At 46.4% G+C, this 8,887-nt stretch overlaps 1 pseudogene across 1 annotated transcript; it reads right to left on the minus strand.

The window, feature by feature from the left end:
* Positions 1-474: 474 nt before the first annotated feature.
* Positions 475-6,564, minus strand: LOC306641916 (microtubule-associated protein 10-like; annotated as a pseudogene). The gene is made up of 3 exons: positions 6,556-6,564; positions 2,922-3,288; positions 475-2,879 (listed from the first exon to the last, which is right to left on the minus strand). The product of its transcript is annotated as a microtubule-associated protein 10-like (transcript).
* Between the last annotated feature and the right edge of the window lie 2,323 nt (positions 6,565-8,887).

Below are 8,887 nucleotides of genomic sequence, written 5' to 3' on the forward strand. Positions count from 1 at the left end.
AAAAGGGACTCCATCTATTGTGGATCCCAGGATGTGTACCTCTCTGCTATTGTGTGTGTGTGTGTGTGTGTGTGTATATATATATATATATATATATATATATATAAATACACATACATTGTACACACACACACACACACACAAACACACACATGCTGTAAGCTCTTTTAAGAGCAGGAACTATATATTAATTTTTTTAATCTTTCTGCATCTCACAAAATGTCTTATATATTTGTTAAATAACTGAATCCCATTAAAATTTGCAGGCATCCTTATTAACTAACCTTTTTTCAATGAAGTCAGCTTTAGAATGTTCCATATTTTAAAAGTTTAGATACACTTTTATTTTTAAACAACTCATGAAGAAATCTTACTAAGTTATGAGGTGATCTCATGATCAATATCATCAGTTTTAAGGTAGAATATTAGTTAAGCATAAAGGAATGACATTTATTTTTCTTATAAAAACTATTCACATAATTTATGCACTAAAATTATGCAATTAAAATTTTTAACAGTACACATAAATTTTTTTAAAGCACATTTTTACACTGTATATCCAAGAAGTCTGTTTATTACTAACTCACAGATATCTTTGTATTGCTTTGAAATTCTTAGTGAACCAACTGTCATCCTCTTCTTCAAAGTGATCTGATGTACTGCCATCCAGAACGTTGAGTTCCAGTTCTGACAAATTAGAGGGTAGGTAAGAACTCACTTGAGATGTCCACGGTGACAGGCTTTTTTCTGACCATTTGCAACCAGTTTCTGCTTTAAGTTTCATAGAGAAGTCTTGACCTCTTTTTTTACCCTTAGAGTTATCCTACTATTTTGGTCTATCTGGCTTTCTTTTTCCTCAGTCCCGTGGGATGAAGATAAATTACTGGTGGAGTTACTAGATGCCTGCTCCATGATTTTGTTCTGAGTCTTTGAAAGATGCCTTCTCTTTTGTGAGAGTACTGGTGATCCAGCCGAAAAGAGTAGGCTAAGAATAGAAACTCTTTTCACTGCTACTTTTCCTTGAGGGGTGGTCTTGCTCCACTAGAGCTACTATTACATGAAATTCCTGCCCTGGACTGCTATCATGAGTTTGCAAACTCTTGCTGGTCTCCTCTGTGGTGTAGAAGTCTTCTGAATAGCAAGGGCTGGTGAAATCACCTGAATACTTCAGTTCTGAGATGCTTTCATTGCAACTATTTTCACTCATTTCAGCAGGAACATCATAACCTGTGGTTCTGACCTGCCAATCATCTATTTCTTTATTTACAATTCTGTCAGCAACAGCATCTTGTTAGAAAACACATGGACTTTGGAATCTGGTTTCCAGTTTATCTTCTGAAATATTTGTAGGACTCAATCTTCTTGGAATAATGGAATCTGCAGGACTCATAATTCTTCCCAATGAACCACTGCTGGTTCTGTTTCACCACAATCAGTTGACGTTTTTCTTTAGTTGTGTTGCGTTCATCAAAGACTTCACTAATTTGCATTGAGGTATCACTATTTTCAGCAGAAGATGCATCCAAATCTAAATACTTATCTCTAGGCAGCTGATGTGGCTTCTGACTTTGTTCTGCAAGCTTAATACTTTAACTTTAGAGGATGGAATTCTGAATTTTGTACTTGTACCCAACGTTTGTGCTTGCATTTATTTTTCTGTACTATTCTCTTTTCATGTACTATTAATATGTCAGGATTTGTCTGCTTTAAAGGGAATCTGAGTGTATTTGTTAGGCCATAAAGTAGACGCCCCCTAGTCACCCTTTTTTGACAGTTGCCACTGTTCTCAAATATTTACCTTTCTTAAGGTTTTCAACTTGGTTCTTTCTACACTGAAGGCTCACTGACTTTTCATGGTCCCCCACGGAAAACTTATCCTTAGATTCAGACTGACACGTGGATTTGGCACAAGATTCTGGTACCTTCTTATCCTCAGTCCTATATAACCAGGCTATCTGGGATGCACATGAGTTGGACTCGCCATGGGTTGGCTGTATAACAACGACAGCTCAATTAATAAAGCATTCAGCAAAGGAAGCTTGCCTTATTGTATTGACTGTATTTTGCTCAGTTTGAGGGAGACATGTAGATTCATTATGGCTCCTACATCCTGACTCCCTGGTGAACTGAAGAGCACCGCAAGAGTCTCCTGTGTTGCAGAATCTGTACCTTTTGGAGGGCTCACATGTGTTGGAGGGTTTAAAAGTACTTTTTCCGGCAAGGCATCACCCAGCTCCTCAGGTCTGTCCCTTTGGGGCTCAATGGTGATTTTGACTCCTACAGGAAGCGTCCTTTCTTGGGTCAAGTGAGTGTAATACAGAGAGGAGGGCAAAAGGTTTTGGTTTCCACGTCCAGCTCGGTGTCTTCCTCGCTGGAGGTGCTAATGGTGCTGATACTGCTGTCCGCAGCCTCTGCAGGGCCAGGTTTGCTGTTCTCCGCGGAGCCCGCGCGGGCAGGGATCGGGGCTCCTACCCCGCGCCGCGGCGGGGGCCACGCGTCCTTGGGGCCGTCCAGCTCCGTCAGGCGGCAGAACAGCGCCAGGTCCCCAGTGCGCCGGCCCGCCGCGTCCAGCAGGAAAAAGATGCCCCAGCTGCCGGGCCCGCGGGCGGCAGGCAGCAGGACTTCGCAGGCACCCAGCAGGCGCGGCGCGGGCCGGATGCGGCTGGCAGCTGCAGCAGCGCGGCGCGCAGCCGCGGGCGGCGCAGGGCAGCGCAGGGCGGAAGGTCGCAGGTGGAACACGCAGGTCTTGCCCCGCCAAAGCCCAGGGCGCCGCCGGGCAGCACGGTGGGCCTGGAGGGCGCGCGAACCAGAAGTGGCGGGAAATCCAGCAGCGGGAAGGCAACGGCGGGGCCGGGAGGCGGCGCGGCTTCCAGGCGCACCTAGTCCACCAGCAGCTCCAGCTAGAAGAACCGCTCAACGGCCATCCCGGTTGCCAGGCAGCGCCGTCGCCGGAAGTGGCGGGTGCGCGCTCTCGCGAGAGGCGAGGAGGCGACCGGAAGTCTCTGGAGACTGTGTCTGCCTGCTGCCAGGCCCGGGGCGAAAGGCCGAGGGCGTGGGGTCGGGGTCGCTGGTTGGACGCGAGGCCCGGGGCAGAGCAGGCTTATAACGGCAGGTCCCATGTAACCCGGGGTCGGGACAGACGCTGAAGTGATCAGGGTCCTCCGTGACCCCGCAGGACCGACGGCACGCGGACACGTGCGGATAGCCCGCCGTAGGGGAGCCCCTTCTGGCCCAGGCCCCACCGCCCGCGCTGCCCGTGCCGCGCCAGCTGGCATCCCGGGTTGCCACCTGGGTCAGACCTCATGCCCACCCTGAAGTCCGACCAGCTGCTTGCGAGGTGTGGTTCAGCCAGAACCTGAACTCCAGGATCCTGCGAGGTCTGTTCAGCCAGCATCCCTCACCCTCCAGGGGTGCAAACCCACCGCAGTGAGGCAGTCGGGACTGGAGGGCTTGCTGCCAGGAGCTGAGGAAAGAACCTGTGTGGAGCTACTTAGGAGGAATGGAGTTCAATCTCCTTATTTAGGAATACAGGACAGTCCCCAACTTGGAATTTGTCTTGTTTTGTTTTGATCTTAAATAGTGGGAAAGTGTGCCCAACCATTGTTTTATAAAGCATTGAATCAATACATAAGGTATTCTGTGCTTGATTATAAACTGGGCTTTACCTTAGGGGATTTTGCCCTACTGCTGACCGCTGTTTCTGAGCACGTTTGCACCAGGCTTGGTAAGCTACACTGCCGCAGGTTAGGGGTGACATTTTCAGCCTACAGTGAGTACCTCCTGTAGTTGTAGTGAGTTGAGGACTGCCTGTTCTCTTGACACTAGTGCTTCCATTCCCATGTAAAGTATATAACAAGAAGGTGAGGATGTAATAAATAGCTAAATTAAGACAATTCTAAGAGGAACGTTTTTTAAAAGATGGAAACAATGTGTAGTTTTAATTTCAGAAACATGAAACAGCAAAGTCAGAGCCCTCAACCATAGTTAAAACCTGTCAGATGCTGGCTTGCTGTGACAAGCTGGGAACCTCACCTCTGAAAATTCTTGGAGAAACAGGCTACAGCAGCTCCCTTGTTCTCCATGGATTTCCCAGAGGCTTGCATCTCCAAGGCTCCAGACCACATCATATTCCTGGAGTGACGATTTCTGTCAGGAGAAGCAGATACCTCTGGTCTTCATTCAGGACCCCAAATAAAAGCCTGCCCAGAAAGACATCCTTACCCCAAGACTTGATTGGAGGCTTCTGGAATCTAAGCAACATGTCCCCTTTCTACCTGGGTTGCACCCTCACACACCTAAACATGGTGAAAACCAAAACCATAATAACATCACCTTATATTTTGTTGTTGGTAAAGATGAGATGACTTTTTCCTCAGTTAACATGTCTGGTGTTTAAACGCAGATCTTTTCATTCCAAGTATTTTCCTCCTGTCTGTTTCTCAGTTTCTGGCAAGGAGGAAGAATAGTTTTTCCATGAGCTGTCATTAAACTAATTTAACATCCCATAACTCTGCCAGAGTTACCATCAGAGTATGATTGCTACTTTCAGTATGCATAAGAAATAGCTTTTGAATTCTAACAACCAAGGCTCAGCAGTATAGTTTAAATGAACCTGTAGAAATTGTTACTGGAAATTCATTCACTAAAGAAGGGCAAGAAAAGGCTGCCACGTGGGCAGGAAGGCAGGAGCTGAGGTGGGGGTGGAGAGTAAACAAGAGCTCCGCTACTGACAGGAGGGAAAGAGTGGCCTACACCCTACTGATAAATCTGCCAGAAAGGAAGGGGAGAGTGAAATTGTGCAGCACCTCAAGGGATTGGAAAGTGTGAGTTCATTGATAAGCCAAATGGTATGCATGATTGAAAGGAGGAGCCATGGAAACAAAGACTCATTGGCAAGAAGTGTAGCATGGTGGAATCAGCACAGGCTTCAAGTTGAACAGTCCTGGATTAAAATACCAGCTTACTCACTGTTCATAATTGTAATTCCAGCCCAGGTTCACAAACTCTGGGAGCATCCTCTCAGATTTCTCTTACTTCCTCAGGGCATGCTGAAAGATTGTTGGGGCCCCCCTTCCAGAGATGTCTGTTCACATCAGTCTAAGATCACTGTTACTAAGGGAGCCTGTTCTGTTGTTTGAGCATGACCACCCACTTCCTGGCATATTGTCAATGACTAGATTACTGTTATAACAACTCTCTTGCAAGCAGAATGGTATTGCAATCCTGCCAGCAAATATCAGAAAGGGTTATACATTCACATAGTTATGGCTCCTTTCACACCTTCAAGGGGAAGTGGAAGAAATGAAGTGGTGGTTGTTAGCTATGAAGCACCACTATCAACATGCGCCCTGTTGAGAGATGCCAGTGGAGCAGCAGCAGCAGTGACAACCTGCCCCAGGGACTCCAAATGTTGCAGAAAGCCCCTTGGAGCTTTACTAGAGATTGCCCTATCGGGCTGAGCCTGCCTGCCATGTTGCCCCAGCCTTTGCTCTGCTCCAGGGAAACTGTGCCTTAGACTGTCAAGACTGAAATTAATAGTTCTTCCTCTTAACAGAATTAGGTCTAAGTTGGATTTATTTTAAATTACTACTAATATTATTATCCTCCAAAGATAGCTGTTGTTTTGTTTTTTCATAACTTCCAATGTGTGAAATAAACCAAAAGCCTTGATAAGCTTATCAGCAGACTGGACCTTCAGGAGAGAGTCTGACCACACTTTTCATGGCACCACTTGGGGGTCCTCTGGTGCAATCATAATGAAGCAAACAAACCGACTTGAAGAGGTTAAATACAAATTCACATGGCAATGAATGGTAACGCTGCAATAGAATTCAGTTCTGTTTCTTGAAAACACAGTTTGTGTCCATCCCCACTAGAGGAGCATCCTTTGGCTTTCTTGCCCATGCCCGAGGAAAATGTTAACATATAGGAAAACTGACAATATTCAATTCAAAATGTATTTTGTGGCACAAAGGAACAATAGCACAAGGAAGCAAAGAGGCCAACACAGGAGAATAGTATGTTTTGTAAGAAGAGTGACCCTACCTAAACAAATGGTTAAGGGCATGGAAAGGGCTTGAAGAGAGGAGAGCTGCTCCAAATTTAGCCTTAACAAGAGACACAACCCCCAAAAGTGATGTGTGCACCCTATTAGCTCTTAAGCCATCCGAAACAAATGACCAGCTTGCAACAGTGGCAGAGTTTGAGTAGAGAATGATATTAGATGATATGAAGGTATTGGTTAAAGGTTGAGCATGTCAGTGTTCTGAAGGTTCTTTAAGAAAACATGCTTGCATCTAAGAGATGCAAACTGAAGTGGGGGAAGGAAGCGACTGAAGCCAGGAGCTGGCTTTATAATGTCTCAGGATAGAAGGGAAAACAGGGAAGGCAGACATGGCCAGGGCTTGATGATTCCTGAATCTGTGAGGGGGATGGGGGCCTGTGTTGTTCTCTTTTATACGTGTGTGTGTATGTATGTGTGTGTGTGTGTGAATCTTTTCATAAAGGTCATTGCATTTTCTTTCAGAGGTGTCAGATCAGCCATAAAAGACTTACGTCCAGCATGTTGGAGTGCAGACTGTGCACCAACCCATATCTCTGAGCGCTGACTGGTGCGTAATGATGCCACCAAGGGAAAAGCTGTTTCCCTGCTGCAGCTGTGAGCTGCTGGTCTACCAGAGTCCAGTTGTGACAGCCATCCCAGGTCGCCATAAAGGGCATCTGTAAATGGGCCATCTGTAAATTACATCCCTCCTATTAACAGGTCTTACAGGCCAAGCACATCTGGTGGTCCTTCTGCCCTGGCCTCAGTCCTCCATGCCAGGCACTGGAAGAAGAGGGCCATTCTCCACACATTTTACAGCAAGGAGAGACCCCTCCTTGCTTTCACACACACATAGTGCCTTTTGATTTACTTCCTAAACTCTCCATTAGGGTGAAGACCCACAAGTTACATTTAGAATAACAATAGCATGAAATAAGTTCCTCCTCAGCAATCTAGAACCTCAAGACCAGATCCCTTATACCTCCCTGGCTTCCTTTCTACCACCTACTGATCCCAGTTCGTGCACTGCAGTTCCCTGGTGGGGCTGCTGTTCCAGTTTGCATCCCTCTCAGCATGCCTGCCCTCTGTTTCTCCACAGAGCTCAGACCTCCTCTATTTAACGTCTGACTCAATGCTGTGTCCTTTTGAAATTCTTTCCTGGTAGTGATCTTTCTTTCCCTGTTATGCTTTATCTATTTTTCTGTCTTGTATGACTCTTGCACATGAGTTACTGCCCCTAGGTCTAAGTTCCTTGATCATGTCATTTTATTCTTGCATGTCTCCAGCAAGGAGCACAGTGACTTCTTTCTGTACTTGTGTTTTGTATGTAATGACTAATAAATGAAGAATAGAACCTCTTGTGGCACTTGCTTGTTTAAAGCTCAAGAGTTTGGAAAATATCCTGAGCTAAAAACTTACAAATATTTTAAAGGGAAACAGCAGTGCATGTGGTGTTCTTTGTATGGAATTGTGCTTCATAGAACCCAGGCGAACCTGCTTAGAGCAAGTGCACCTTTCAGAGAAATCTGCTGCGCTCGGTTGGCCTTACATTTCACAGTTATGGTAGACTGAATGCGACGTCTAGGTGGGAGATATCAAGTAAACAGGATGAAAGGTTCTTCTCCCTGTGCTTATTTCTGGATTTCTGATGTGGTAGGACTTCCCTGCAGGTTTTCTCTTTGTTCAGGCTACTGATGAGATGTTCTCTGAAGACTGTTCAGGGTGGTAGGAGAAAACGGACCCCTGCTGTAGTCCCACCTGAGGCTGTACTGACCCCAGGCAGTCAGAAGCTCTGCTTCTTTTAAGTGATTATTCTTCATAGATGCAGCCTCTGAAGGGAGACAGAATCCAGCCCAGCTAAAATAGACTCCACAGCCACTCCCTCAGTTTGCTTTCTGAAATGTGGGTCTTTGTTATGCCACCCTTCTGCATAGCGTGGCCTACTGGGACAGCACTGTAGCCATAGATAGAGACCCAGCACACATGGGCTGCTTCTCCTACTTCCAAGGTGTAAGCTTGGGGGCAGGGCTAGTGGCCAAATAAAATTGGACAGAAATTCCCAGCCCCCCAGGGTACAGGTGAGGGTAGGGAGCCTGAGAAATCACACATGGCTGTGGCTGTGTGATTATAGGGTCTTTATAGGCCAGAATGGGAAGGGGTCCTGCTGAGTGATAGGTGAACATAAAGGTCAGTGGAGTTTTTCTGCCCATTTGATTGGTCGCTGTTTTGGGACACTGCCCTCTGCCTCAGTTGCTCCACTCTTCCTCATATAGGTCACTCAAATTCCAACCTCACACCAGGTCCCACAAGAAGGGACACAGTCCCACCTCCCACCCTTTAGAAGGGTTCCCAACAAAGTACCAGATAGTACCAAGAATAGAGAGGGTGTGGAGGATCTGGGACCCCTAGGGGCTGCAGAAGGGTGCAACAGACATGAACAGGAGGTGGTGACATGGTGCTGTTATGCCCTGCACTGTGCCCCCGGGTTCACAAGGGGGAGTATGAACCTCAAACATGGCTGTGCCTGGACATGGCCCTAAGGAGGTGCTTATCATACCACAGGAGGACCCATGAGCCTCCCCACCGTGCTCTGCTGGTTTGCCTCTGCTTTTTCTGTATCTCCTTAACTGCTTTCATAACTCACTTATTCTACCAACTGCTTACAATTCTTTTTAGTTAACTCATGACTAATTTGGGGGTGTTTGTGTAAATGATGATTATTCCTCTGCAACTAGACCCCACACCAACCAGCACATTTGGGTCTGTGCCTGAGGGAGGTAGCACTCTAAACCAGGAGCTTCACCTTTTTCCACCCTGGTACTTGCAGCTACCAAATATCCCGTG

The sequence above is a fragment of the Sciurus vulgaris genome (genome assembly GCF_902686455.1).
Source record: "Sciurus vulgaris genome assembly, chromosome: 12".
NCBI classification, from domain to species: Eukaryota; Metazoa; Chordata; class Mammalia; order Rodentia; family Sciuridae; genus Sciurus; species Sciurus vulgaris.